Raw genomic sequence first — 26,880 nt, 5'->3', positions numbered from 1 at the left:
TTTGGAATCTCCATATACCTACATACATTAAAGACCTCTTAATGCAATTATTTATTGATCTCCTAGTACATTATTGTGAGGTGTTTTGGCATTAGTAAGTTACTGTCTTCAGAATTAATACTAAATTCAATTTTGGAATTTGTTACTTCTATCTGAAAATTGACAAAGTAAAAAGAAAACTGAGAAATGTACAAAAATCGCTTTCTTGTGCGTACTTGGACTAACTTTCAAGGCGATGTTTAACCATGTGACAGAGGACTGATTATAGTCGAGGGAAAAGAAAATACCATTTATGGGGTTACAAAAGGTTTTCCTGATGACGATTTCTCTCAGTGTACATTGTGCTTGTATGTGTCTATGTGTGTGTAATGTGTGTTAGTGTGTTTGTATGTGTCTTTGCAATTAGAGTGACGTACGGTTTATTGATGCCATTTGGCCATTTGGCATGCATTAGAAACATGCCAAGTTTTCAAGGTAAAAATATCAAAGTTGAAGTGCAGTTTTTGTAATGCACGTTTTGTCTACTGCCATATTCCCTCTCTCTCTCTCTCTCTCTCTCTTTCATTCTCCCCTTCTCTTTCACTGAATATATATATACATATATTGAGTATACATATATAGTAGATATATAGAATGTTTGTCACGCAGCGTCGAGTCTATAAATTATTTCTTCTGATAATTGGCTAAAAAAAAGAAGGCGTGGAAGGAGAAGTAGCAGGAGCAGGAGGAGGTGGACAAACAAAAAGATATAGAGAGGGTGACAGAGATAAAGCCAGAGACAGAAGAGAGCGAAAAGTGCAATATCCAAACAAAATAACTAACAAACAGCAATCAATTGTTGCTGTTGTTGTTGGAGCGGAAATCACAGTTGCTGCCCTGACATTTGCTCCGTAATTACCGTTATAACACACACACGTGAGTGGTGTGTGTGTGTGTGTGTATGTGTGTGTGTCTCTCTGCAAGTGGAGTGTATATTCACTGCAAAAACTTTTTTTTTGTCCCCATCGGAATAGAGGAGGATCCCAAAAACCTCGACGATGGCAACCACATCTAATCGCTGCACTTCACGTAAATGACACGAAAATGTTTTCAAATTAAATACGACAACTATGACGGTGTGACGCCATCTAGCGACAGGCAGTGGCCGGGATTCCCCCTTGCCCTGTCTCACTCTCTCTCTCTCTCTCTCCGTATGGCCAAAGTTAACAGTTCGCTGGGTTACGCTGCCAAAACGGTAAATGGAAGAGAACTGCAGCTGCTGCTGCCTCTACAATTGCTGTTTGTTTGCATTTTCCTTCTAGTCGTTTTTTTTTAGTTAGTAGCTAGTAGCACTTTAGTTAACAGTAAAGCCATATACTTAGTGCTAGTTGTTGTTATTGTTTGTTGGTTGTTTTATTTTTGTTGTTTTTTTTTTTTTGCAAGAAATATGGGCAAATAAAATGCAAAGCAAATATTGATTTTCTATAGGTTGAGGCACACTAACTGAACTACCCACATCTAATGGCATTGCATTTGAGTTGGTTTGGGTTATTGGGTCTTTGGTTTCGGTCTGAATTCAATTGGATAGTTAATTTGATTCACAATGTAGATAAAGTACACTTTTTATTTACTCATATTTATATATGTACATACATATATGTATAGTGCATTTGTGTGTCTGTATATTTCATGTTAATGCAATTATGTTATGCACATTTACGGTTTTTGGTTTTGTTATTTTGGTTTTTTTTGTTTTTAAATTTATTTGTCGTTAAATATTTGCCCACTTGTTTCAATGGGCTGAGAAATTTTTATTCGTCGCACTATGGAGCTGAAAAATATCAAATATACATATATCTAAATTGGGTCAACATGATTATGTTAAAAACGTAAAACTTAATAATTCATAATGGGCATTGATAAATGTCAAGATTTTTCTCCTTCTCCAACATATTGTTAGTGTTTCATAAGTTTTTCAAGTTCAACCTAAGTTATTATCATTTTCGAAATTCGATATCCAAGCATCTAACCAAATCTAAATATCCCGTCATAACTTTTTTCAATTAGTAAAAAGTAATTAAACTAAGAAGTATAACTAAAACTTGGCTAAAAAGTATCTGAACTAAATTGGAGTAAGCCTAAAGGCCCATAGTATTTCATTAAGTTGTTAGTATGAAAGGGATATGGAAGGATTATTTTTAATATTTTCGTTTTCTTGCTGTAGAAAGAGAGCAATTAAGTTGTATTTTGAAACGATTATGAAAGAAAGATACCTATATATAAATAGATATATATATTTGAATATATATTTGCATACTTTTGTCGACAACAAAAAATAAATTCGAACAAGGTTTTTCTTTTTTTTTTTCTTCTTCTTTTTTATTATTCACATTTGATATAGCAAAAACCATTTGATGCTATTTGTTATTTTAGTTGCAAAAACTGCATATGCAAGTAGTCAAAGAGGTAGAGGAGGGAAGTGGAGGGGACGGAGGAAATATGAGTGTCCTACGAATAACTCATAGATACGCAATGCAATTCATATGAAAGTGTGTGCTTAATTTAACTGCTGCCAGAGTTGCCACCCCACTTTGTAGCGTCTCCAGCATCTCGCTCCGCTCCGACTCTTCTTCATCTGTTAGTTGAGTCTTTGTCGCTGCGTAGATGATTTAAAATGTGCATAATAAGCGGCAAACGAAACGAACGAACAAAACGACAAAAAAAAGAAAAAAAAAACAAAAAAAAGGCAAGAAGAAAATAAAGAGTGAAGAATATATAGACTAGAGAAACAGTTGAAGCCGCCCGCCCCCCCCACTCCTCTCCATTGCCCTGTCTTGGTCCTATTCTCTCTTCACTCCTCTGCCACTGAGTCTCTGGAATATATTTGAATCACAAAACTAACAAATAAATAACACAAGCAACGACGAGAAATGTGTAAGACAAACAACAAAAAAAAAAAAACAACAAAAAAATAAAACCCAAGCAGACAAATGGCAAACGGTTACGAGATATACATAGATAGAGAGTGGGTGAGTGAGAGAGAACGAATGGAGTGTGTGTGTGTGTGTGTGTGTTTGGATGGGCGGAGACATGGAGTGAAGGTGGAAAAACATATTCAAATTTAAAATTTCTGCTTGATTTTCTTCTTCTACTTTTTCTTTTCCCACTTGTTGTTGTTGTCGTTGCATGCACCTTGCCCGCTGCTCTAGGGGTTATGACCCGGGTTTTGAAAAACCTCGAAATTTTTTCTTCAGTTCGGGAAAATGAAAAATTAAGAAGTTTAACATTTAAATATTAACCAAACGCAACTTTTTTCCAAAGAATGTATGTTTATTTGAGTTACTCAAAAAATTTTGGAACAGATTTAATTTGGATAACTTTTTTTAACTTTAAAAAAAAGTGGCCCAGTTATGACTCAACTTAAGAAATTCACTGAAAATAAGAAAATATGAAAGGAATGTCACACGAATTGTTGTGATTTAATGGTTTACTTATTTTGAAGGGCTTCAAAGCCAAAAACAATGAAAAACACAAAAGAAAATGGCCATAAATGAGAACGATTTTAAGCCCTCGTCGTCCATGTCACTTTCGCAGTTTTTGCAAGCGAAATAACTTGCTTGCATATTAGCGCACTTCGAATGAACATTCCCGATCGAGATCTTCCAGAATATTCTTGGACAAACTGGTCTCAATATGTAAATTTCCTTTCCTTGTTGTTAAACAACAACAAAAATGTTGGAATTTGATAATTTTACATAATCCGAGTGCAAAAAAAAATGGGACATAACTGGGCACCCCAGCTGAGTCATAACCGGGTCATTTTATATTTAAAAGTTTATATCTATATTTTTTATATACACTACATAATCACATAAATTTTTATAGAATCAAAAAATATACGGCAAATACAATACTTTGATGCATTGCACGCACCTTTTCACTGTTGATTTCACAAAATTTTGGTACTTTGAAAAAAATGGAAAAAAACTTTTTCGCACGATTTTCAACACGATGTTTGGTACGCGTATATACAATACGATTATTAACGTTGGGGTCTGTCCAAAAACTGCAGAACGTCTAACAAACATGATTTACAAGGCTCAAACTGTCATTCAATACCGCATTTCAAAAATATTTGAGAATGTCACAACTGGGCCTGAGTCACAACTGGGCCCTCTCCCCTACATATACATATATTCCTGTTGTTCCTGTCGTTATTGTTGGTGCTGTTGTTGTTGCTATTGTTGTTGTCGTTTGCATTTTGGCAAAACAGCGCGAGACGTGGAACTTTTCACACATGCGAAAAGCCAGGCCAAATCTCTGTATGTCTGTGTGTGTGTGTGTGTGTGCGCGCATACATACATATGTATGTGTTTACAGTTAGCGGGCGCCAAACCAAGGTGTCGCCATGCACCCAAAAATCGTTTCAGCGTGAATACATTTGCCCCGTCACCATGCTTTCATCCTATCCACCTTTGCCCCAACCCAATTCAACCGACTCTCCCTCTCTCTTTCCCCCACCACATCTCACTTTCTCAGCGCATATGTATATACATACATACATCCGATCCACTATCCGCGTCCCCCCGCTTCACCCAGAGAGAAAGAGACACTGTGGTGCCAAACTTGATTAATTTAATTGACGCAAATACACACATCTATCTATGCCAATTGACGATCTGACGACACGCCTACTCCTATAAACGCAATGTTACGCAATCAGTTTCAGGGAAAACAATGTCGAAGATCTGGCAACATTAGAAGGGAAGCAGCAAGCCAAAAGATCTGGCAAACTTTTTAAAGTCAAAGTCAAAACTAGAAGATTTCGATGAAGAAATGGTGAAATCAGAATAAAATTTTACTTCATTATTGTATTGAGGTATAGGTATAACTTTTCCATATCTAAGCTAAAACTTTGTGGAATTGTTGGTTACAAATATCGAGTTTTTCACCCGCTATAAGCTGGAGGCATGGCTAGTTAGCTAGTTCATGTTAAAAAACAAAAAAAAAAATGATTTGATTTTCTAAAATTCGTTTAAACTTGGCCAAAACTGAAGAGTAGTATAGCATTTTGATGGTCCGAAAACCCACTGTGCCGGTTTTGGTTGGGTCTGTGCTGTGCTGCTGAGCCACATACCTTGAAAGTGTATGTGTGTGTGTGTGTGTGTGTGTGTGTGTAGGTAGGTTGGTAGGTGTACGTAGCGCCGCTCCAGTGAAATGTATTCACATTTTCGCAAAACGCGCTGCATTAATTACCGCAGCAGCCTCCACCAATGTGAGTTGGTGGCACGTTTGCCCGGGCATGGTCTGGCCTCCATTTGGCCTCCATGTGCTCCATGCTCTCTCCTCCTTCTCTGCCTGCTTCTCCTCGTCCTGCTTTGCATCTCGCTATTGCCCCATTCCCTTTCACACTTCTGCTGCTTCACCTGGCAGCTGCTTTAGGCATCTCACGGAGAAGAGGAGCCTGGTCAACGGTTCGTTTCGTTTCGCTTGGCTCCGGGTCTGATGCTGCCGCTGCTGCTGCTGCTGCTGCTGCTGATATGTTAAGCTGCATTTTGGCTTACAAAAATATGGAGAGAAAACGTAGAGCACCTGAAAATCCTTTTTACCTTGTTTGGACATTTTCGTTGATGTATTACGTAAGTGCGGCATTTGTGGTGTATATAAAAGAGAGTTGCAAAATAGCACCAAGCACACACACACACACACACAAAAAGAGGAAAACGCAAAAAAAATAAAAAAAAGACATGGCGAGTTGGAATTGGAATGCTTAAATGATGAAGAAGTGTGCGTGTATGAGTGTGTGTGTGTGATTGTGAGGAATGGCTTTAAAGTTGGCAATGAAAAAGTTTTATATTGCAACTGAAAACATATAAATTATATGAGATTCGCTTTGGATTAGTCTATGAGTGGAAATGAAAAGAAAGAGCAAGAATAAACCAACTGTGAGAAGGCAATGCAGTGGGTTTTGTATTTGATTTAAATTCCTTCTATTCCTTCAAAATAAGGAACAACAATTCATTTGCATATATGTATGTACATGGCTGGGTCACCTTATCACAATTTAAACGAAATGCATTTAACCTAGCTTTTTATTAATATTCGACTTAGTTATGCAAACGTCGTAGACTTCAGTTTGATATTAAAACTAGATCGTTATTTTAATCCAATTATTAACTAATTTTAACGTTTATTGCAATTGAATTGGTTAATTAATTAGCCAGAACTTTTAAGTTTAAACTCTCTTCAAGCTCTAAATCATCTTCAATATTTTTAGTAGCAATAAAAGAAAAATATCGAAATCAAGATCCTTAAACTAAATTTCATCCAATAAGTATGCTACAAAAAGTTGATTTCCAAGCAGTCATCTGCATAAAGGCAGAAAACATCAATTTGTACATAGGCCAGCACATCTCAGGACTATCGGAACGTACATTAATACTCATTCTTTAAGGGGTTTTTCCCAGGTGCTAATTAAGATATTTTTCTGAGTTGCTTTTAATTTTCTCACTTTTCCGCAACCATGTCTGGACAATGATTGAATGATATTTGAAATTGCACTTATTTCGTATAAAATTAATAGATAAAGAAAACTTTACAAATGCAAATCCAAAATGAAATTTCATTAAACTTATCATCAACATCATTATTAATATTATAATCGTCATTGTTACTGATGTTGATGTTGCTGTTGTTGTTCTTGATGTTGATGGTTACCACTTTTACAGTAGTTTGAAGAGTTTGTTTTTGCATTTATTAAAAAGTTTCATTTTATTATTGATTGATTCTCTATACATACGTATCTATATATGTATGTATGTATGTACGTGTATGAACACACAATGCTTTTGGCTTCCCTAATTGATTCTCCATATTATCGAGAGAATGAACGAACGAACGAAATCTTCTTCTTCTTCATCATCATCATCTGGTGCCTTATGTTGTTTACCGCAACATGCATACATATATAAATGCATGTGTGTGTGAGTTTGAGTGTGTGTGTGTGTGTGTGTGTGTGTGTAGAACACAATATCCGGAACCGCAACCTTGTCGCACTTGCCTTGCCACAATCTAAAAGGTTTCCACCAGCTCTTGCATACTCAGCAAGTAACCGATGAGTACATACATATAAATACATACATATATTCATGACCATACACGAACACACACACACACAGACACACACACACATACACACATATGAGTCGAGGAGTACTACGATGGCAATATAAATCAAAAGCTTTTCCAACTCCATCCATCATCCATGTCCTGTCCCAACCCAAAACTGAAAACCCAAACCAAGCCCAATTCACGCTTTTGTATGCGACCAGCCATTATCACACGAATTAAATGCACATTTGCAGTAAAGTGAAGATGGAACTGGTCGCGTTGCCCAAGTCCACCCGATCCACCCCGTCCCAGCCCCCTCAGTTCCATCCAATTATGTAGATGCAGAAAACCCTTGGGATGTTTTCGTCGCTTTGGGCATTGTTAAACGATTAAGAAAAAGGCAGGCAGGCAGGCAGGCAGAGAGAAAAACTAGGCAGGTGCCAAAGACGTAGACGTGGTCGTAGTCTAAGAAGAACTTCAAGTTGTTCCAACATTTTTGCTTCAAATTGAAGGCAGCAGCGGCAATGTCGATGCAAATTGGAGGAGAGACGCGTCAAGAGAGAGAGAAAGAGAGAAAAAAAACACATCCTACGTCCGTCCTACGTCCTCGTTGTCCTGCGTCAACTTGCGTCGTCCTTGTAGCTGTTGGCAAATTCAATTCAAATTTTGTAAGCATTAAAAAACTTGGAGGAGAAAAAAAAAACTTGGCGGCAGCGAAGGGAAATAAAAGTGAGGCGCGCACACACAAAAGCAAGAAAATTTATGAAAAGATAAAAGACGCAGGCGTTCATTCAAAACATAACACACACACACACACACATACACACCCATACACCTACATACATCCAGGTGAGGACAACCGAACGAAAACCAAGCAATTTTAAATGTCGACAGGCGGCCGCGAAATGGAATGGAAGGCGAAGGCAAGTGGCATGAGACAGAGTCTACATTTTGTGGCTGCCACTTGAGGCCGCATTACTTCAACTTTGAAGATGCTCGCTCGCGATGGCGACACCTAGCGTGCACAGCTGGAAACTAAAAAGCAGGTCCTTCTGTCCCCCGCCTCCCCATGCCTGCCCACTTCTCATACCGTTTCTCGTTTTCTCACTGTGTAATATGCAAACAGATTTTTTTCACTTTCATTGAGAGAGAAACAACCTAGGGTGTGCGGTGAGTGCGGTGGAGGGGAGGAAAGGGGGAATGCTTGTTTGCGGCAAACACAGCAAACCCAACTCCATATTACACACCCTTCACCTCTCCAGCCCATGCTTTCCCACCGCTTCATCTAACCACAGAACGTTTGCTGAAAAGAAGTTTTTTAGCAACTCAGCAGAAAAAAACACACACACACACAGACACAGAGAAGAAGAAAGGAAATACAAAAGCCCAGAGAGAAGTTAACAGAAATAAGGGGAAAGGGAAGAAGTATGGTCCTGTGGGTGAAGAGGAAAAGCAAATGCTTTGTCTGTGTGGCAGCATATTTTCAAAATGTCCTCGTTGCCGTTGCGTTGCGTTTGCCTAATGTCATGTGCTGCTGTTGCTGTTGCTGTTGCTGCATGTTGGCAATAAAAAACACGCAACAAAAGGCTGAAAAGCTGCAAGCGTACAAAACATTTAATCACACTTGGCGAAACTAGTAACCCCCACACATTCCACACACATACAACAAAACACCCGCCCCATCACCATACTACTCTCTCTCCATCCCTCTCTTTCTCACTGTCTCTGTCTCTATGTTCCTCTGGCGACCAATTGGCAAATTAACTTTCATTTCAATTCATTTGAAATGGCATTTGAAACGATACATTAACACCTGCTATTCAAGTAATTTTTGGTCTAAATTGTATAGAGAGAGACAGAGAGATAAGCAGAAAAAAAAAATTACGTTTACGCCCCTTTTTTCCGAATAAACCAATTTCACTTGGCTTTACGACATTTTGGTCAGCACATGGAAAGAGAAAACCAGAGGGAGAGAGAAAGAGGGGGAGAGTGAGAGCGAAACACAGAGAAAAAGGTTAATCAAGTCAAATTGTTAGTTGAAATAGTTTGCTTTATTTGCTTTAAAATTGAATTGAAAGGGTTCACACAAAAGGAAAATGCTTAGGAAAATTTGATTTGGAATTGCATCATTGTGTGAGGTACATACAACAAATATAGGGGAAAGGGGCTCAAAAGGAAAACAAATTTGCTTGAAAGTATTTGGAAAATAACAAGTAAAGAAAAGCAAACTCCCATTGAAGGTTAAATGTTTCCGTTAGCTAAGCCAAGCTAATATCAATCAATCAAATATAAATTGCAGTTAAAATTCTATAAATTCTAATCGATTAAAGACTTTTGTTAATGAAACCAATCAAGAATGAAATTCAGTTTCCCCCTCAAGGCAAAGTGAAATAATACTTATTTATGAAATTTTGATTTTAATTGAATTTGGACTTAGTCAGAGGCAATCCCAATTGCATTACCAGTGGCCAATCGGGGAGTGGGAGTCATCGAATTCATCCGCTTCAGGAAGTGAAGCAACTGCATTATAAAAGAGTTAAAGACTTCTTTTTTCGATTTTTGATTTTAGGCTGTAAAAAATTGTTTCGCCTCTTAATTTATTTACGGCTAACTTAAACGGGGAGGGTAGGAAACAAAAACTATTTCAAATTTCCATGCTATATTTACATAATTTCCATCAACTGATATTTCCGTAATATATATTATTATTATGCAAAATATTTCAAATCGCATATTACGCACAAAGGCAAGTACATAAGTCCTTCCGGCTTTGCTTATCACTAGAATCCACTAAACACTAAATCAATTTCTGCTCGAATGCTCCATTAGTATGAGTATGCCAGAGAGTGAGAGAGCCAGCGACAGTTCCACAGCTCCACCTCCAACTGCAAACACTTCAGACTAAGCCCACATTTCCCGATTTCCAAGCCCAATCCCTCCTAACTCCTAACATACATACGTACGTCCTCGTTTACCTTTTGCGCTATGTCACCGTCATTGTCGTAGATAAACCCAAGCCAAATCCAAAACAAAATCCACATCATAACCAACACAAAAGACAAAAAAGAAAAAACTGTCTTTACGGCACTTAAGCCAACTGGATGAGTTGAAGTATAGGCAAGACGAGGAGAAGCAGTTTCCCAAAAAAAAAAAAAAAAAAAAAAAAAAAATGAATAATTGCCAATATGCCACAAATTATTTCAAATGAAATGTGAGTGCCTGGCCACACAAAACGAGCTCGTAAAATATATATTTATGATTTATAAGCAAGCCACAAATAAAATGAAAATAAAAAATATATACTAGAAGTACGTTAGAGAGACAGAGAGAGAGAGAGAGCGAGAGCGGAATAGAGGGTGATGGAACCAAAATGTATATGAACAAAATCAGAGAAAAAACCACTGGCAAATAAAACAAGCTCGCATAGATAAAAGTTTGACAGAGTTGAAGGCGTGGTTGAACGCGGGGGAGAGAGAGGGGAGATTAGTAGAAAATGCAATGAAATGCAAGCCGAGGTTGTCGAGTGCTCCTTTTTCTCAACCCCTCTCACAGTCTCCCCGACCCCAAAAAAACTTGGCAAGCAATGAGATAGATTTGACATGAACCAGGGGCCAGCCAGGAGCCACTTAAGCAAAAGCAAAACGCCCCCGCCCTGTCAACCCACTTTCCAACCATTTTCTTTCACTTACAAGCCCGCATCACCATTGCTCCACCATATATGTACTTAGCCTCTTCTTTTTTAGTTCCCTTAGCTGATCCGACATAGAAGATTGGCAACGTTGTCTGACACAACAAAGGTAGCAAAAAAATAAAAAAAAAAAAATTCATATCGGAAACTAAGTGTAATGAGAAGTAGGTGCAGACTAGTTGATCGACTAGATGATACCATCTAGATGGCATTACTTAAGATAATTGAACTTTTTCGAGCCTCTTTGACATACTAGTTAATTACTCAAAGAAAAATTACAATTTTTGTGTAATTATATTCATTTCATTTCTTTCCATTTTCTTGCTATAAAGAATTTTATTTTCTACTTCATTTTTACTTTTGGTTTATTAATTGTAAATTAGTTTACATTCTTTTAATTATAAATTCATTTGTAAAAATTACAAATATTATTTTGCCAGTGACAATTTTTTCTGAATCTTTTTTTTTTTTTGTTAAATATTTTATTCTCTCTTCTAACTTTTTTTTGCAATGTTTTCTTTGGTTTCTTGCTTTGTATCTCTCTCTTTTTGAACTACAGTAGAATTCGGTTATAACGACTCCGCTTATAACGTCCGTCCGGTTATAACGACTAAAGTTCGATGAGTGATTGGTTGGTCCCAATACAAACTTATATCAAAGGGTCTCCGGTTAGTACTTCTTCCAAATATAACGACAAAAATCGTCGATCCCTTGAGCGTCGTTATAAACGGATTCTACTGTATTTTGAATTCTTCTTGATTTATGAAAACATTACAATTATTGTGTTAAATTATTTATCTGACTTGTTCTTTCCTTAAAGAATTATTTCTCAAAATGTCTAATAAATTTTTTTTTTTCTAATTACTTGTAATTTAACTTTACATTTTTCTTGTCAATATTTTTTCTTTAATAATGTAATTTTTTCAATATTATATCTTTTGTTTTTAAAATATTGAACTTTCTCTTCTACCTTCTTCGCATATATGTGTATATTTCAAATCTTTTTCCAATGTACTTTTCTTGTTAAACAATATTTTCTTAAAGAATCTTCGTTTTTGTTGAGAATTAGATACGACTCATTTTCGCATATTTTCCAGGATATGAAATAAGTTGCTAAACTTAATTTTTTTTGTCGATGTTTGCATTTCCGTGACGTATGCAATGTTTGTTGCAAAACTAGCCAACAATTTGAAAAGCTGCCAAAAAAAAAAAAAACCCCAAAAAAACACAAATAACAGAAACCAAAACGAAGGAATCGGCGAAAAAACGCCGGAGCATTTGCAATAATAATAAGTTGTTTACGGCGCGTGAGCTTGCATCAAAACAAGCGCTGACATTTAGGGGCGGACATGGATACGAATGGATACGGACACAAGAACACCGTGGGACCAGGGAATGGGTAACGGGTAACGGGTCACGGATGATGATATGGACATGCAGTTTTTCGTCTACTCTGCTCCCCATTTTCTGGTTTTTCTCCTGGGGTTCCCCTCACTTTCTCTCTCACTTTGCTCGTCCGTTTTTCTTGGGCATTTCCTTGGCTTAAAGAACTTTCCCAAAAGAAAGTCTGTAACGTGGTGGCGGGCGGGGGGTTGCACATCATCACTTTGGCGCCATCTGTCAAGACTTTTAGACAACTTCACAAAATGTGATGAGAGAGAAAGAGAAAAACGAAAGAGAGAGAGAGAGAGACACACAGAGTGGGTAAAAGAGAAAAAGCTTAACGCTATTTTTATGAATGAAAAGCACTTTTTATTCAAGCAAAGCTTTACGTTAGCAATTTAAGAGACACTGAGAGAAGCGTAAGAGAAAAATGCAATGTAAGAGATAGTATATAAAGGAAAGAGTCCTCTCGCTATCGCTCTATCTTTGTGGGATAATGAGAGAGCTTGCAGTCGGCGGCGATAGCAGCTGACACAAGCCATCAAAAAACAAAAAACTTTAGTTACAAAATGCATGCTTGCACTAGTCACGTGCTTGCTCCTGGCCAACCTCGAGAACACCGCCTTGCCGCCTTCTACCTTCGTACCTTGCCTATGCAGCAGGGAAGAGCGCACTACTTACTACAACTGTGATTTGCATGCAACTTCGCCGTGGCAACTTCGTCATAATACACACAGTAGTAGAAGTTGAAGTAGAAGAAGAAGAAGAAATGGCAATACAGCAAAGCACAACTTGGCGGGGTCATGCAACTTTAATATGTAAACAACACCGATGTTTGTCTCTGCTTCCTACGACTTAACTCCTATGTCTGTCTATCCTGACTAACTGTCTGTCTATCTGTCTGTCTGTCTGACTGACTGTATGTCTCTCTGTCTGTTTGTCTGCTTGTGTGTCTGTGTATAGCGGAAGCAGACATGTTGTGTGTGACACTCTTTGACTTGACCTCGCCTAGCCCCCTAGCTAGACTCAAAATCTATGTAGAAGAGATATATGTATGTATATCTTTCTACATCTCTTAGTCTATATACATATATACATATATAGATATGGGATATACATATGTATGCACGCATGTCAATCAGAGGTAACCCCCAGCTGACATAATAACAAAACCCAAAAACAACAACATGAACCCTCTGTGTGTGTGTGTGTGTGTGTTAGTGTGAGTGTGTCTGCAACGAAACAAAAATTTTTGGTTATGCAAAAGAGTCGTCGACGTCGTCGACGTCGTCGTCGTCGTCGTCGTCTACCACCAACAAACAACATTCAGCAGGAATATTGTGACCCAGTTTAAGGCCAGGCGCAAAGTGCAGCACACACATACACTCAAACACACACACACACCTACACACGAGGACGTATTACGTGAGCGGGTGGGCAATTTTTTTGGCTAGACTAAAAACGAACAAATATACTAGTACATATAAGTTAGAGATATATGTATGTATGTACGTACACTCTGGAAATAGTTATATATTACAATTTATCCATCTTGATTATGTTCAAATCGTGCACGTATTCATTCAATCGTAATTTCTTAATTGAGTACTGCAACAAAAACGAAGAAAGATTTATGCAAATTGAAAATATAATTTACATACATACATATATGGTTTTTCTTTAGCTTAAAGTTTTTAAAGAAAATTCAGTTTCAAATATAACAAGTCTGTTATGAAACATACATAAGTGAAACTTTACATCATATTTACATCATAATAACTTTCATTATGTAAAAGTTCACATAATTGTAAAACATATCGAAAAATATGTATTTTTGAATAGTTTTCTTATGGAAACAGTTTTTCAATTAGGAGTAGGCAACTTAAAAGTAACCAACCATTACGATCCTAAGAAGAACAGTTCTCGGTGGCAACAAGGATTCGGTTTTTAAACCCATGCTAGTCTAGCCGTCTAAGCCGATAGCCTAGTTGATAGTTTCCAATTAAATCCTACACTGAAATAAAAACAATAAGAATAAGATCATAAAAAATATTTATGTGCAAAGTGGAATGCCTTGAAGGACCTCTAAAATCAAAATACTCTTGACGATGAACCCGATGAAGTTAACAATCCAAAGAAAATGAAGTAAGTAAGTCGTCTCGACGACTTTGGTATACCATACACCAGTAAAGCAAATATTTCAACTTTATTAAACAAATGCATTTTCACATGCTTTTTACAAGCATATCTTAGTATCTCGCTCACTCAATCATACGAGCACCCTAGCGCCCCCACCAGCCAACGGCCAACTCCGGCCTTATGGAAAAACGTTTATATGCATAACTCGACTGTTTTTTTCCGATTTTTATCAAATTTGGTATTATGCTAGATATTAGTATTAAATTGAAGTGTGCCAAATTTGATTGCATAAGGTAAACAAAATACGGGAGATAATCAAGTTTTTCAAATTACGGGGGCGGAAAAGGGCGTGGCAAAATCTTTACACATTCAAAATGTGCGCGTTTACTAAACAAATATACATACCAAATATGGTGTCTCTAGCTGGAATAGTTTTTGAGATAAACGCTTTTTTTAAATTGCGGGGGCGGAAAGGGGCGTGGCAAAAATTTGAAATAAACTTGATCACTCTACATACTACACGAGTCTACATACCAAATTTGGTGGCTCTAGCTTTTACAGTCTCCGAGATCTAGGTGTTCATACGGACAGACGGACGGACGGACAGACGGACAAGGCTTGATCGACTCGGGTGTTGATCCTGATCAAGACTATATATACTTTATGGGGTCGGAGAAGCTTCCTTCTGCCTGTTACATACATTTTGGCGACTTTAATATACCATTTCACCGTATGGGTGTATGGTATAATGAAGTAAGTAAGTCGTCTCGCCGACTTAGGTATACCATACACCAGTAAAGCAAATATTTCAACTTTATTAAACAAATGCATTTTCACATGCTTTTTACAAGCATATCTTAGTATCTCGCTCACTCAATCATACGAGCACCCTAGCGCCCCCACCAGCCAACGGCCAACTCCGGCCTTATGGGAAAAACGTTTATATGCATAACTCGACTGTTTTATGTCCGATTTTGATCAAATTTGGTATTTTGCTAGATATTAGTATTAAATTTAAGTGTGCAAATTTGATTGCATAAGGTAAAAAAATACGGGAGATAATCAAGTTTTTCAAATTACAGGGGCGGAAAAGGGCGTGGCAAAATTCTAATACATACAAAATGTGTGCATTTGCTAAGCGAATATACATACCAAATATGGTGTCTCCTGCTGGAATAGTTTATGAGATAAACGTTTTTTTTAAATTGCGGGGGCGGAAAGGGGCGTGGCAAAAATTTGAAATAAACTTGATCACTCTACATACTACACGAGTCTACATACCAAATTTGGTGGCTCTAGCTCTTACAGTCTCCGAGATCTAGGTGTTCATACGGACAGACGGACAGACGGACGGACGGACAGACGGACAGACGGACGGACAGACGGACATGGCTAGATCGACTCGGTTGTTGATCCTGATCAAGAATATATATACTTTGTGGGGTCGGAGATGCTTCCTTCTGCCTGTTACATACATTTTGGCGACTTTAATATACCATTTCACCCTATGGGTGTATGGTATAATGAGTTGGAACTCCGATTAAAATTGGGCTTAAACTACATATAATTATAAGATTAACATTGGATGGATTTGATAATAGATTAATTTGATAAATGGAATGGAAGATAGTTATTCAGTTTCACTGGCAATTTCCTTTCAGTTTATTCGTAGAAAAACAATAAACAATTTTTGCTAATTTCGTGTTACATAATAAATACCAGAATGGAATATGTATAAATAACAACTCTTAACCCACTGATAGCACGTCATATATACGGTTTTTTTTTCCGGCGTGTACGTGTATATAGGAATTTCTAGAGGAAGGTGTATGTGACTGGCTCTAGCTGAAAAAGAAGACACGTAGCTCTCCACACAATTTCGTAATAACTTAATCGATGTCGACTCTTGAGCCTAGAGCCCGGAGACTTGAGAATTTGTAGTATCTTTTATACGTTTTTTTTCCCTTCTTTTTCCTCTCATTGCTTGTTTTTTTTTTTTTTTTTTTTGGTTTGTTTTCTTGGGTTTTTTTTCTTCTTTTTTGTCTGCCTATCAAGTAGGAGAGTCAGGAAGTTGGCAATATATTTGACTGCTTTTGCTAACGGAAACGCGACTAAGGTCCCACCTCCTGTTACTGGCTTTTGACAATGGCGGATTCGGTTGGTAAGTGGGTGGTGCTGATGGTAAGGGGTGGGAGGAGGTGAAAGGAAGAAGGTTTTGTAGAAGGAAAATGTCGCTTAGAAGCGTTGCATTGCGTTCGCCGTAAAGCAGCCAAAAAGAAGAGTCAACGAGCTGGAAGCAATGAAGGCTAAAAGTTGTTGCTCCTGCTACTGCTCCTTCAGTTCCTGCTGCTGTGGTTTTTGGTAGTTCACAGTTTTCTAGTCGCACCTAGTATATATGTATAAATATATATATATATGTATGTTTACACATACATATATGTAAGGTATATGGTAGATATTCTGGTTGGCTGAAACTTTCTATACTTCAGTTAACTGCTAATGAGACAAACTAGACTCTAGGCCAAACGCCTTCTGCATTTAACCGAAAAGAGAGGGAGAGAGAGAGAGAGAGAGAGTGAGAAAGAGAGCGAGAATTCATTAAAAATTTACTCACATGATTGAACTAGTTGCAAACAATTTGAATCGCAAATTAATGATAATTAACAATTTTCTTGAAAAACGATTTGCTCTAATTTAGTAAACATCTTTTATTTAAGATCTCGGATTAATTTAAATTTTTTTAATCGATGTTTTTCTTCCCGCAAAAAAAGGTACTTAATGCCAATTAGAGTTAACTGGAACACGGAACTGAATTTTATGAATAAGCAGGAAGTATAATAGCCCAATTGATAGCCTAAGCCATGAATTTTCAAATGAAAAGGCTTCAATTTTAAATTTAATTTGTTTCAGTTTACTACATTTCTTAATTAATGTTTAATTATTATTTGAAATTGTCTACAAATTTTTGAATTTCTTTCTCGTTCTCTCAGTTGGTGGATTGAATGGTAATCTATTGTGCAATCAATCGATGTACATTATTAAGATAAATCTTTTATTTGATCATCGACTACCTGGACAAAGCTCTTGCCGATATACCAAGCTCAAACATAAAGTAAAACTATTTATTTTTCTAGTGTCCAACAGGAGGAGAAGTGCTGGCAATTTCTTTAGGAATGCTGCAACTCAATGAAGAATCTCAGAATCGCAGCAGCAGCAGCAGCAGCAGGTAGTCATAGATGTATGTATAATAAAGAAGCAAGCAGAAGAAGTTCTCTTCCAAAAAATAGTAGCCAAAAATCATTGCACACACACACACACAGTGTTTATGTGTATGTAAAGAAAGGCCGCCAGCCAAAAGAAGAAACCCATCCTAGGACAACCGAAACCAAAGGAAACCAATATGAGAGTCAGCAAGCAAGAAAGAGGCGTCTGCAATTGAAATAGAGGATGATGAAGAAGGGGGCTGCAGGAGTGATGGTGACAGCGGATGACGAGGGGGGACCAAAAAAAAAAAAAGAAGAGAAAAAAAGACACCCAAACAACAAACACATAAAGTCGATAACCCGCCGGCCGGCTTGAATACTTGCGGCGGGAGGTCAGGTTTGCGCCCTCTCTCTGTCTCTCTCTCTCTGAATGTGTGTTTTTGTGTGTGTGTGTGGCAGAAAGGAGCAGGCAGGACTATGACTACAAGGACTATTTGGCTTGTCTGCCTTTTGCCTATTTTAGTTTTTAGTCCGAGGCTCAACTTATGACTTCTGCCTTCACCCTCTCCTTTACCATTTTTTGGTTTCTGTATTCTTTTTTTTCTTGACATTCACAGAGCTCATTAAATGAGTGGGAGGGTGGAGGAGTGAGAGGGGGGTAGGAGGAGGCAGGCATAGTGGGTGGTGCATGACGGTGAGGGGCCTAAAGTTTAACAGCAATTTCTGTTCTGGTTCGTTCCTACTCACATAATAATAGTTCTTGGCTGCTGCTGCTGTTGTTGTTTTTGTTCTTATTGCATAATTTTAATGTGTCATCCTTAATTTAAATGCTTCCGCTGCACACGAAGCGAATCCTTGGCAACGTCACGACATGGCGTCCAGCCTGCCTAGCCTGCCTTCATCCCTCTCTCTACGCTCCCATGGCCTTTCCTATACATATCTCTATAGATACATACATACATATATACACATGTATGTATGTATGTATATCTTTTGAAGGGGTTTGCCAAAAAATTGTCTATTAGTTGGGCCAGAATGAACATTCTATAATCATGGCATATGACAAGCACCACATGCCGATGCAATTGAAGGGGTGTAAGGGAGTGGCAACTACAGTAGGAGGGAGTATCCTACACAACAGTTGCAACATTTTGCCCAAAAGTCTGACTCGATCGACCGACCGACCGACCGACCACCCGAGCGCCTGCCTATGCCTAGGCATTTGCTTATTAATTTAAAATTTTAAAGGTAAAATTGCCGACGCCTTTTAGCAAATACACACACACACACACGCTCACAATAGCCGTGCGAACGCCCACTGTCTAACGTTCTCAACCTCCGAACGAACGAAAAAACAGACATTTTGATACTTTGTACAAGTTAATTAATTGTTGCCTGGGACCTGACTCCTGTTCCTAGTTGCTCCCTGCTATAAAACTGCTGCTGCTCCCTATGCAGTGTCACTTATGTAAATATTCCAAACCCGCCTCCTTCTGCAAAAGTTGAAAGCCAACACCAACGCCAACACCAGCGCTAGGACCAACTACTGCAACTAAGAGAGAGACGGAGTGCAGCTACTGAAAGAACAAGCAAGTACACTCAGCCAAAAACAAAACAACAGGGTAAAGACTTGTGCGCACCCCAAAAAGTATGCAATTAAATTTGCAAATCTTTGACTTTAACTGTTAATAGATGCTTATAATCACTTTTACATACTTGTCATGGGAAAGGAATGACTTGCTCCAAGAAAGTGACTAAATAGATGGATCTACATATAACATATACAATTTTATTAGCCTAGTTATAGAGACGCAGTTGTATGCACGCCACAAAAGTGAGCAGTAAAAAATATGTTAAATCTTATAAATACTTAACTCCCTGCTGGCATTCTCTCAGTGTGCAAAGAGGGGGCGGGGGCTACAACAATGTGAATGCGACTATCGCCAAAGGCTTAACAACATGACCAGAACGAAGTGTCCCTTCTCCTGCACACATAGAGATACAAACCGTGTATATGAAAAGCGAGCCCTGATGATGATGGCCAGCCAGCAGTGGCCTGGCATGTGTGAACTTTTTAACCAAAATAAAAAAAAAAAAAAAGGAAAAGAAACAAACAGAAAAAAAAGAAACAAGAAGAAAGCGGCAAAAAAAATAAACCTCCTGCCAAAGTCAACAAAACACACACACGCACACACACAGCAAAGTGTAGGACCTTTGCAGGACATTAAATGCAATGCAATGCAATGCAATAGCTAGTTGTAAAGTAAGAGCCTGTATGAAGTAGCAAAGTGAAGTGGTGAGAAGTGGTTAGCAAACCATCATCTATCAAAGGCCAAGATGTGCGAGAGAGCCTTCGGGATAATCACATTCAAAAGAAAAATGAAGCGAACTACAAAAAGAGCGAAAAGAAAGGAAAAACACATCACACAAAAGATAAAGAAGAGTGGATGGATAGAAAACGACAAAAAGAAAAAACAAAAAATAAAACAGAAGTAAAAAAAAAAAAAGAAAGCTAAACAGGAAATGTTGCTATATGGCTAGGCGATTGGGTAGAGGAAGTGAAAGGGGAAGTGCCACAACTCTGACTGAACTTTGACTGATGCGTCGTCGTCGTCGTCATCGTCGACGTCATCGTCACGGGGTAGTGGGTGGGTGGATTGGTTGGTTTGTTGAATGAGTGACGGACTGAATAAGTTGTGGATCGTCACTAGAGATGGAGGCAAACGTTCAGCGTTTATTTTATTGACAATTTTTTTTTCTCTCCTATACCCCCAAAAACCCTCTACAGTTATACAGCATTTCAATTTGGCGAAAGCTTGCGGCAAATTGTTGTTAACAACCTAGCCTTACCTACCACTACTAGCACATACTTTAGCCGTGCGCCCACTGGCCCATCAACTGTATATAAATTAATCAGGAAATCGACAAGCACCGCCCTCTGTCTGCATCCTGAGTTAGCTTAGATGACGCCCTACTGCCAACCCCAAGAACCACCGAGCGAAACCACCCACCCACCTGCGAACAATCTGTCTATCGCAGCAACAACCACCTGGTAAAAACTTTGAAAATTTGACAATTTTTTAGAAAAAGAAATATTGAGAAATATTTTTCATCAACATTCTGTTTCCTGATTGACTTACATCCGCATTTTGCATATGACGAAAAATTGAAACTAAAATGGCTAATAAAAATGTCAAAACTCGAAAAAAGAAGCAAAAAACGGATCACATATTCACACATTTTCCCCTACCTGAGTTAGATTTGTAAAAGAGTTTACAAATGGGTTTTTTTTCTGCAAAACTTTATTTAGTTAGGGAAAAAAATAAAAACTATCCACGTACCAAATTGAAATAGAATCTTAAATGTGTGACGAAAAAAACTAAAATAAAATAAATGGTCAGTCAATCTTTGGCTTAAAGAAAAAGTGAAGTGCATATTGTTTAATGAGTCGTAAGTTTTAGTGCTTACAACTTTACATATTATCTCACCTTAGTGAGATACAATTTTCGACATAAAAACTTTAATTTTAATATCAATGTCTAAATCAAAACTTCTACACATAGAACACCGAAAAATTGTAAGTTTTAAGAATTTTTTTAAGAAAAAGTGGTCATTGGGGGTAAATATCATCTCGTCTCGCCGACTTTCTATGTATACAATGCACCAACAAAGAATAAAGGGGATAGCGTTCATTAGTTTTCGAGTAATTTTGGTTACCGATTTGAAATGGTATGGAACGAAACCAGCTATATCTATGTCGGATGGGGTATAAACATTTCGCAAATGCAAAACAACAATTAAAAATGTACATTTGAACAAAAATTAATTAGTTTATTAGTTGAATCAGGATTAAAGATCATGTGTACTGAAGAAATAAATCAGTAAAACAACTGAATAGCAGATAGAAAGGTATAACAGTTGTTATAAGAGTTGTAAATATATGTATAACAACTGTTTTACTTTCCTAAAGATTTAAATATTTACAATACATAGTTAGTATAAAGCGTTTATGAACTTAACTAGCATATAAAACAATTTGAGATCCATTTTCGTAAATGTGTATAACAGTTAGTATAACAGTTGCTTTTGAGAGTATTTCTGAGTATCGTATTTCTTTATATCATTCAGCTGACCCCTTCATGGCATTACTGCTGCAGTTGCAATAGCAGCAGTTGTTGCTGTTATTGTTGTTAAGCGGCTAAAAGAAAAGAGTCTCCAAGAATAAAGCAGGCCAGAACGGAACTAAGATTCAGACTGTGTGTGTATGACTCTCTCTCTCTCTCTCTCTCTCTCCCTCTTTATATCCCCCTATCTTTATGTGTAGGGGTCTGGGCGGCTTTCAAGTGGTTGTCGGCGCCACTCGCGCCAAAGCTTATGCTTTTGGATTCTTTTTTTCGCAGCTATCGCCACTCGAGCACACAAATGCACTAAACACACTCTCACACACACAGAAAGAGACAGAGACATAGAGAAAGAGAGGCATACATGATTCCTCTTCGTTGAAATCTCACCCTCCCCCCTGTTGCCGCTGCCTAACAGTACATACTCGAAAAGTGCTGACAAAGACCTAATCTAGGGCGTCTATAAACATAAGCTTGGGCCATAGAAGAGCATAGTAGTTAGGCTGCTTTAGACAGGTCGACAGAGGCAAACTGCTTAGGATGCGGCTGCTACTGCTGCTGCTGTTGCTGCTGTTACTGCTGTTGCTATTGCTGCGTACGTGTTGATAACTGCCAAGATGATGACGACGACGACGATGATGATGATGAGGAAGAGAAGACATCCGCAATGCAGGCCGCCATCCCATCGACGCAACCGCCACCGCCATTGCCTCCACTGCCGACGCCGACACTCGAGCAGCGTTTGACTCTCTACTCTCTAAAGATTTTTTAATGATTGGCACGATTGTCTTGGCTACTTAATGATGGGTTCGTTCGTTCTTAGGCATACCTCAGATTCCCCAAACCCCCACAGTCATCGCCCACACCCAATCATCTCATCTCTTTGTTGGCCCACTCTTTGTGTGGCAACTTTTCCATGTCAACTACCCAAAAGTCATAGTATTGAGGGATGTTCCGGTTTCCCATATTCCTGTCAAAAACAATTTTGTCCCCTTTTTTGATTCGTTAATCATTGGAAACTTTAACAGCAGATTTTGCAAATTTTATTGCCTGAATTTGTAATCATTAAATGCCATTACATTATTGACGAAATTCGACGAATTTGGAATGCAGAACAAACTCTTGTCGTATGCACAAAATATAGACTGCCATATAGTGATATATACGTAAGTATGTATACCTACATATATAACTTAATGAACTTTTCAAAAAACACCAGACGCCATCCAGCAGATGGAGACATTCCCCTGGCGTTGTAATTTAATTTTAATTTCGCAGTCAAGCAGTTTACTGGAAGTAATTGTATGCATTGAAAACGTATTTGATGCCTCTGATGCTGCTTGCTATCGCCTGGAAACACTCAACATTGACGTCGACATCGAAGTTTCCTCCTCTCTCTCTCTCTCTCTCTCTCTCAGTTCTCAGTTCTCAGTTCTATTCACACATCAGAATGAAAGGCGGGTTACTTTTTGTTTTTTTTTTTTCTTTTACTTTTTCGTTTATTCTTTTCTTTTTGTTTTTCATCGCAGTTGTCGTCGGCGTCAGCGTCACCCAACTCTCTTTGGGCCGATGATGATTTGTGTCAACTTTAACGAAATTTTTTTTGAAATACAATACTGTGTTGATGCCTCCTACCCGCCACCTCCCCACCTTTTGGAGCCCTTTGCTATTTTGGCTGTGCGTTCAACTGAAATACTATTTATATATGCTTACTAAACGAGACAAAATACATTTGCATCTGCACCAAAAAAAAAAAAAAAAAACACACACACACACATGAAAAGAACTGGAAATCGAAAATAATCGTTTGCAGGTACCCTATATGGGGCTGGACGTAAGGCAGAGCGGGACATTCTGATTTGAAAAGTGTTGGATAGGTAACTCTAATACACCTTAGTCTGTAATTAATAACTTTAAATGATCATTACAGACTTTAAGTAAGAAGTAAAAGACTACTCAATATTCATGTTAAGAGGATATTATAAAAATTTGAAATTAGAGAAAGTGTTTGGTAATTAAACACGAATCGTGGAATGCTAAACAATTCTGGAACTCTATTAGCAAACCCAATAGGTTTATGAGTTTCAAATAGAATAAAAAGTGAACTAACTCTAATATATACCTTCAAAATGCATTTTAATTTACAGGGTAAAGAAATCTTTATGCACATATCACTCACATTTCGATGACGTTTAGCGATAACAAAAACGACAAAAATAAAGAAAAGAAAGGTATGAAGAAGGAACTGGAGACATTGAGTTGGGAATCCAGAATCTACCTAGATACTTTGAGCAAATAAATATGCATTTCTCGATTTGCCCGTTTCTTTGTTATATATGTATATACATATATATATAATATATATATATATATTTGTTGTTTGTTTGCCATTCAGCCAGCTTGTGTCATGCAAATGAAAATGAGAAGCCCGCTGGGTGCATATTTTTTGTTTGAAATCGAGGATTATTTTTCCCTTTTTTCATCTTTTTTATCTTTATTTTTTCTCTCTTTTTTTGTTGAGGGGAGAAACGGGTTAGTGGATTGTGAGTCAGATTAGCAGCTTTTGTGCGCCAGGTAAAGTCAATAGATCAAAAACATTCATGGATTCTCAACGATTTAAAAATTTCTCTTACTCTTACATTTTTATTCAACTAAACTGAAGATTTGTAGTAACCTCAATTGCATCTTCGATAACTTTTAAAGCTGTTCTTTACCTTTTTTTTCAGTTGGCTGCCGTAGGAAACAGTGTTTAGTCGAACAGTTTTACATAAGTTCAAAATTTCCATTGAATAGAATATTTTGTTTTCACCTTTAGCAAATTAGCCGGTTTTCAATAGGGAAATACATAAAACCTATGGCATGTCGTCCTCTTGAGTCATAAATAGTTTTGCAACACTTGAAACATTGCCTTGTGCGACACATTAACACTTAAAATAAAACAAAATTTGGATTTCATTTCCATTTATTTTCTTTATATTCACATTAAACATCAATTGAGTCATTCTAGGGAGAGGTTGAAATTTCTTTTCTGTTTTTTTTAATTGACCAAAACGATAGAAGACACACACACACACACACAAACACTTAGATGATGATATGTGTGCACATATCAGCGAACACCAACCAAAATGGCCAAAAGATAACAAAAGCATCCAAAAGGGCGATGGCCAGGGGGTGGGGCGGCAATATACTCGTATTGAAGAAGCCATTTGAAAATTTGAAAAATTTTTTTGGCACAGGTACAGGAAAAGCAGAAAGCAAAGCAAAGGGGGCAAAGCCAAAAAAACGGACCAAATGAATGGGTGAGAAGGGACAGAAGGTGAAGGAGGATGTGAAGAGGGGAAAAACATTGAGAGAAAGACGAAATAAAGAGACAAACCAAAGACCGCATTGACTCTTCAACTATTGCGGCAGATATATATGCATATAGAAAACATATATATACATATGTGAGTGTGCTTGGACCGATCTATGATTGTGTGTATAATATGTTAGCGTAATGCCACTCAGATGACGATGATGATGATGATGATGATGATGAAGATGACAATGATGATGATGGGCGGAGCCAACAATTTTTACGCTAAACAAAAAACCCAACACAAAGGTCTTGCCCCTCCCTTTCTCACCCGCTTTCTCGCTCTCGCTCTCTCTCTTTCCCTCTCGCTTAGTCGAGAGCAGCAGCACTGCGGATGTGTTGGCGGCCCCAAGAAGAGGGTTTTCCCTTACATCTCCTTAGCCACAGGCAGTTGCAATTCACCTTTTTTTTCTTCTTTGTCGGTTTGGTTTGCCAACATTTTTGGAGTGGCCTCAAATTTGGTTAATATGCATGTTGCCTTTTGATTAGCCTAATGAAACTTATGCGGCATATAATGAGGGCAGCAGCAGCTTACTCTCGACTCGAGGTCCCAAAAGGTTTCCTATCCTCACCCTCAGCCCTCAGCCTCATCTTAGTTTATCACACTGCATCCATCTCCTTTCAATTGACGTCAAATTACGAGTACGGCGCAATTTTTGTTGGGAGAGAAAGAGTGAGTGAGAGAGGGAGAGAGGGAGAGAGCAGTAACATCAGCAAATCTCAAGCATTTGATCAATTACAATTTCAATTTAAACAAAACGAAAGCGAACAAAAAAAAAAAAGACGAGAAGAGATATGTACATACATATGTATGTATATATACTACCCGCCTTTTTATTATTGTTGTTGCTATTGTTATTATTCATTGTTTTCGTTGAAAATCACATACAAATACATACAATATATAGATAAATTGGATATATAGTTTGTATGTATATAGGAAACTGAATCAATTCGTTTAACAATTCAAATTGAGATACAACAAAAAAATTGAGAAATTCCACTTCAAAATGGTTGGGATGAATGAAATTGAGTTGCAAATCTTGGGTGAAAGTGTCATCAATTTTTTTGTTTCCATAAAAAAAAAAAAAAACCCTTAAGTAACCCAAACAAAACAAAACAAAAATTAAGTTCCAAAGACAACCCGTAGATATCAATCTATCAAAACTTTTGATGAATTTAAGCAAGAAATAATTAAATCACATAAATATCATTTACACAGAAATTGCTTACTGCATTTCAATGACCCTCTTGAGTTTCGTTAAATAACGTGAAAATCTTTCAGCCAATTTCTTTTGTTTTCTTTGATCGCATAGAGGAAAAGCTGCCCTTTCTAAGGATGTATTACTGGAAAGCAGATTTTCAAAGCAATCAGCTCAAAAAAACTTGAAATCCTTATCATTTTTATATCAAATTATTTCGTTGAAAACTCTAAATTGTAGTGAGAACTTAGAATAACGGAGAGAGCTTAAGTAATTACCTGTCAAGTGATATATTTAAGTCTTGAATTAGAATAGGCTTCAAGTATAGGACCCTTTACCATTTTTTTCTGGTTTGTGAATCCTTTAATTTTAAATCTAGGACAAAGAAAAAGTTTGATGTTTTCGTCCTGTGTTATTCTTAATTCTTTTTTGTGAAAATCAATGCCAATTTTATTTTAATATAGATAGATATACATATATATATATTTTATGTATATGTTTTATTTATTGTCTTGCTACCATAATCATACCATAATCACGACAACACAGTTCTCGAGCATAAGTTTAGTTCTCAAGTTAAACATTAATCAAAACTGGGGTTTTACCCTACTTGAGGTCAATAAATCGTATAAATATATAAGATTTCATATTATAGGCAGCAAAAAAGTGAGCAAGTTGTCTGGGTAAATATTTTAAG

The 26,880-nt window shown here is 37.5% G+C and overlaps 1 protein-coding gene across 5 annotated transcripts in view; it reads right to left on the bottom strand.

Moving 5' to 3' along the window:
- The window catches only part of LOC6646085 (RNA-binding protein Musashi homolog Rbp6), a 200,971-nt gene that overhangs the window by 155,346 nt on the left and 18,745 nt on the right, over window positions 1-26,880 (bottom strand). The gene's annotated exons all lie outside the window — the stretch shown is intronic.

Source organism: Drosophila willistoni (genome assembly GCF_018902025.1).
Source record: "Drosophila willistoni isolate 14030-0811.24 chromosome XR unlocalized genomic scaffold, UCI_dwil_1.1 Seg105, whole genome shotgun sequence".
Classification (NCBI taxonomy): domain Eukaryota; kingdom Metazoa; phylum Arthropoda; class Insecta; order Diptera; family Drosophilidae; genus Drosophila; species Drosophila willistoni.
Note: the sequence above shows the minus strand (reverse complement) of the source record. Positions and strands in the feature narration are given on the sequence as shown.